Source organism: Rattus rattus, chromosome 2 (genome assembly GCF_011064425.1).
Source record: "Rattus rattus isolate New Zealand chromosome 2, Rrattus_CSIRO_v1, whole genome shotgun sequence".
NCBI lineage: Eukaryota > Metazoa > Chordata > Mammalia > Rodentia > Muridae > Rattus > Rattus rattus.
The window spans coordinates 102,435,362-102,441,022 of NC_046155.1; the positions used below are offsets into that span (position 1 = coordinate 102,435,362).

Sequence of the window (5,661 nt, forward strand, 5' to 3'; positions counted from 1 at the left end):
GGCTTGTAGGTGTGCTGTCAAGCTGGTGACATATGCTCTCTCCTGTTTCTTTCTGCAGGCACTCAGAGCTATGAGTTTTCCTCTTAGCACAGCTTTCATTGTGTCCCATAAGTTTTGGGTATGTTGAACCTTAATTTTCATTAAATTCTAAGAAGTCTTTAATTTCTTTCTTTATTTCTTCCTTGACCATGTTGTCATTGAGTAGAGCATTGTTCAACTTCCATGTATATGTGGGCTTTCTGTTGTTATTGCTGTTATTGAAGACCAGCGTCTTTGGTGAACTGATAGGATGCATGGGATTATTTCTATCTTGATGTATCTGTTGAGGCCTGTTTTGTGACTGATTATATGGTCAATTTTGGATAAGTTTCCATGAGGTGCTGAGAAGAAGGTATATCCTTTTGTTTTAGGATGGAATGTTCTATAAATATCTGTTAAATTCAATTGGTTCATGACTTGTGTTAGTTTCTCTATGTCTCAGTTTAATTTCTGTTTCCAGGATCTGTCCAGTGATGAGAGTGAGGTGTTGAAATCTCCTACTATTATCGCGTGATGTGCAATATGTGCTTTGAGCTTTAGTAAGGTTTCTTTTATGAATGTAGCTGCCCTTGCATTTGGAGCATAGATATTTAGGATTGAGAGTTCAACTTGGTGGATTTTTCCTTTAATGAAAATGAAGTTCTTTCCTTATCTTTTTTAATGACTTTTGGTTGAAAGTCAATTTCATTCCATATTAGAATGGCAACTCCAGCTTGCTTCTTCGTGCCATTTGCTTGGAAAGTTGTTTTCCATCCTTTTGCTCTGAGGTAGTGTCTGTCTTTGTCTCTGAGGTGTATTTCCTGTATGCAGCAAAATGCTGGGTCTGCTTTACATATTCAGTATGTTAGTATATGTCTTTTTACTGGGGAATTGAGTCCATTGATGTTGAGAGATAGTAAGGAATAGTGATTGTCACTTCCTGTTATTTTCATTGTTAGAGGTGGAATTATGTTTGTATGTTTCTCTTTTGGTTTCATTTGAAGCAGATTACATTCTTGCTTTCTGTACGGTGTAGTTTCTCTCCTTGTGTTGGAGTTTTCCACCTATTATCCTTTGTAGGGCTGGATTTGTAGAAAGATATTGTGTAAATTTGGTTTTGTCATGGATTATCTTGGTTTCTCCATATATGTCAATTGAGAGTTTTGCTGGATATAGTATCCTGTGCTGGCATTTGTGTTCTCTTAGGGTCTGTATGACATCTGTCCAGGATCTTCTGGTTTTCATAGTCTCTGGTGAGAAGCCTGATGTAACTCTTATAGGTCTGCCTTTATATGTCACTTGACCTTTTCCCCTTACTCCTTTTAATATCTTTCTTTGTTTGTGCATTTGGTGTTTTAACTATTATGTGATAGGAGGAATTTCTGTTCTGTTCCAAACCATTTGGAGTTCTGTAGGCTTCTTGTATGTTTATGGGCATCTCTTTCTTTAGGTTAGGGAAGTTTTCTTTTACAATTTTGTTGAATATATTTCCTGGACCTTTAAGTTGGGAGTCTTCACTCTCTTCTATATTTATTATCGTTAGGTTTGATCTTCTCATTGTATCCTGGATTTCCTGTATGTTTTGGGCTAGGAACTTTTTGCTTTTTACATTATCTTGGAGGGTTATGTTGATGTTTTCTACGGTATTTTCTGCCCCTGAGATTCTCTCTTCTATATCTTGTATTTTGTTGGTGATGCTTTCATCTATGACTCCTGATCTCTTCCTTAGGTTTTCTATCTCCAGGGTTGTCTCCCTTTATGCTTTCTTTATTGTTTCTATTTCTGTTTTTGAATCCTGGATAGTTTTGTTCAATTCCTTCACCTGTTTGGCTGTGTTTTCCTGTAATTCTTTCAGAGATTTTTGTGTTTCCTTTTTAAGGGCTTCTACTTGTTTACTTGTGTTGTCCTGCATTTCTTTAAGGGAGTTATTTAAAATCCTCCATTATTATCATAAATGTGATTTTAAATTTATATCTTGCTTTTCCCATGTATTTGGATATCTAGTATTTTCTTTGGTGGGTTAACTGGGCTCTGATGATGTCAAGTAGTCTTGCTTTCTGTTGCTTAGGTTCCTGCACTTGCCTCTTGACTTTGTGTTATCTCTGGTGTTTTCTTGTCTTGCTGTTTCTGAGAGTGGCTTGACCCCCCTGTAGGCCTCTGTGTCAGCTCTCCTGTAGAACTGTTTTCCTTTTATCTTTCAGCCTTTTCTGAGAACATGTGCTCTGGTCTCAAGTGTGTAGGCACTCCTTGTGACTGTCTTTCGGCTCTAGGTGTGGTCAGGAGTCAGACAGGTCTTGCCCCTGATGGCTCCTAGGCCCTTGTACCCTGGGGGCACAGTTGGCACTAGGCAATTCCCTCTTAGGTCAGGAATGTGGGCAGAGGGTAGTCTCCTCTGATTTCTAATGAGTGTCCGCACTTCGGAGGGTCCAGCTCTCCCCCAAACCCCCAGGATTTGGGTACAGGGAGCTCTTTGACTGTTTCAGTTCAGTCCTGGGCGCAGACCAGAACTGCAGGTACCTGTAGCTAATTGTTCTTATATTCCTGTGTCCAGAGGCACTCTGCAGTTTCCTTTTGGACTAGCAATGTTGGCAGAGGTGTGCAGAAGTGGCAGTCAGTCCTCCATTCTCAGGATGTCTGCACTTCTGTGTGTTCAGCTCCCTTCCCCACGGGATTTGGGTGCGGGGAACTGTGGGATCATATCAGTTCAGTTCCAGCACAGCCATCATATCAGCACAGCCAGAAACAGGAAGTGTCCTGACCTAGAGGACTTCTGCCTCTGTGTGTCCTGAATCAACCAGGCAGGTCACTTGGAGCAAAAAAGTGGGTCTTACCTCTGCTCTCAGGTGTGTAGGCACTCCTGGTTACTGTCTTTCAGCTCTAGGCATGGGCAGGAATCTGTGTCTGGACTTTTTGTGGTTGGAAGACTTTTAATGAGTACTTCTATTTCCTTAGGACTTATAGGACTGTTTAAGATATTTACCCGAGACTCTCTGCTCCTCCTTGTTCCAGAAACAGCCACATCTTCTCATGCAGTGCCAGCCTCATCCCGTAGACAAGATGGTGAAGTTTGGTGTGAACAGATTTGTCAGTATTGGGAGCCTGGTTTCCAGGGCTGCCTTCTCCTCTGCATCTGGCAACGTCAAGATTGTTGCCATCAACGACCCCTTCATTGACCTCAACTACATGGTCTAAATGCTCCAGTATGACTCCAGCCATGGCAAGTTCAATGGCACAGTCAAGTCTGAGAATGGAAAGCTTGTCATCAACGGGAAGCCCATTACCATCTTCCAGGAGTGAGATTCCACTGACAACAAATGGGATGATGCTGGTGCTGGATATATCATGGAGTCACCACTGTGGAGAAGGCTGGGGCTCACTTGAAGGGTGGGGCCAAAAGTGTCATCATCTCAGCCCCTTTGGCCCATATTTGTGATGGGTGTGAACCACAAGAAATATGACAACTCATTCAAGATTGTCAGCAATGCATCCTGCACCACCAACTGCTTAGCCCCCCTGGCCAAAGTCATCCATGAAAACTTTGGCATTGTGGAAGGGCTCATGACCACAGTCCATGCCATCACTGCCATTCAGAAGACTGTGGATGGCCCCTCTGGAAAGCTCGGTGTGATGGCTGTGGGGCAGCCCAGAACATCATCCCTGTATCCACTGGTGCTGCCAAGGCTGTGGGCAAGGTCATCCCAGAGCTGAACAGGAAGTTCACTGGCAGGGCCTTCTGTGTTCCTACCCCCAATATATCCATTGTGGATCTGACATGCTGCCTGAAGAAACCTGCTAAGTATGATGATATCAAGAAGGTGGTAAAGGAGGCATCTGAGGGCTCACTAAAGAGCATCCTGGGCTACACTGAGGACCAGGTTATCTCCTGCGACTTCAACAACAACTCCAACTCTTCCACCTTTGATATTGGGGCTGGCATTGCTTTCAATGACAACTTTTTTTTTCTTTTTCTTTTTTCGGAGCTGGGGACCGAACCCAGGGCCTTGCATTTGCTAGGCAAATGCTCTACCACTGAGCTAAATCCCCAACCCCTCAATGACAACTTTGTAAAGCTTATTTCCTGGTATGACAATGTATATGGCTACAGTAACAAGGTGGTGGACCTCGTGGCTTACATGACCTCCAAGGAGTAAGACCCTGGACCACCCACCCCAGCAAGAACACTGAGAACAAGAGAGAGGCCTTTGGTTGCTGAGGAGTCCCTGTACAAACTTGGACCCCAACACTGAGCATCTCTCTCACAATTCCATCCCAGAACCCCATAATAACAGGAGGGGCCTAGGGAGCCCTCCCTATTCTCTAGAATACCATCAACAAAGTTCATTGCATCCCCCCAAAAGATGTTTACCTGATATTGATTTGATTTTTGTAGGTGGCATCTGTTAAAAAAATTGTCCATTTCTTTTAGATTTTCAAATTTTGTGGGGTACAGGTTTTTGAAGCATGACCTAATGATTCTTTGAGTTTCCTCAGTTATGCACACCTTTTTGTTTCTGATTTTGTTAATTTGGATTTTCTCTCTCTGCTTTTTAGTTAGTTTGGCTAAGCATCTGTCTATGTTGCTGATTTTCTTAATAAAATACCCCAAATTTTAATTCATCAATCCTTTGTATTGTTTTCTTTGTTTTTATTTTATTGACTTCAGCACCCAGATTATTTCCTGGTATCTACTCCTCTTGGTCACGTTTGCTTTTTTCTTTCCTAGAGCTTTCAGGAGGTGTTTTCTTCTTTTTTCAGATAAAATGTTTTTTATTATTGGTTTGATTTCAGGTAGCTGTGACTGTCCTGAAACTCACTATGTAGGGTTTAAATTTTTTCTCCATTTGTTTATTCATTCCCTTTACAGCCTGCCTGAAGCTCCTCTCTCCCTCTCCTCCCAATCTCACCCTTATAACTCCACCATTAGGTTGCTAGTGTGAGCACTTTCTACTTTCTTCATGGAGGCTTTAGTGCTATGAACTTTCCCCTTAGCACTGCTTTCATCGTGTCCCGTAAGTTTAGATATGCTGTGCATTCATTTTCACTGAATTCTAGGAAGTCTTTAATTTCCTTATTTCTGTCTTCACCCAGTAGTTTTTCAGCAGAAAGCTGTTTCCTTTCTGTGAGTTTTGTAGGGTTTTTGTTCTTTCTGTTGTAGTGAAATCCAGCTTTAATTCACAATGGGTTGATAGGATGCAGGGGGTTATTTCAGTTTTCTTGTATCTGTTGAAACTTGCTTTGTGACAGAGGATGTGGTCAATTTTGAAAAAGTTCTGTGGTGTGCTGAGAAGAAGGTCTATCTGTTTGTGTTTGAGTAAAATGTTATGTAGATATCTGTTAAGTTCATTTTGTCTGTTAGCTCAAATATTTCTCTGTTTAGTTTCTGACTGGATGACCTGTTTGTTGGTGAGAGTGGGTTATTGAAGTCGTCCTCTATTTGTGTATGGGGTTTAATGTGTGGTTTAAGCTTTAGTAAAGCTTCTTTTATAAATGTGGGAAACCTTGAATTTGAGGCATAGATGTTAAGAACTGAAAGATAGTCTTGGTGGATTTTTCCTTTGATGAGTATGAATTGTTCTTCCCCATCTCTTTTGACTAATTTTGGTTGGAAGTCTACTTTGTTATATCAGCTTGTTTCTTGGGTCC

General features: G+C 41.6%; 1 pseudogene; it reads left to right on the forward strand.

The window, feature by feature from the left end:
* The first annotated feature begins 3,210 nt into the window (after nt 1-3,210).
* On the forward strand, nt 3,211-4,169 carry LOC116893163 (annotated as a pseudogene).
* The last annotated feature ends 1,492 nt before the right edge of the window (nt 4,170-5,661 follow it).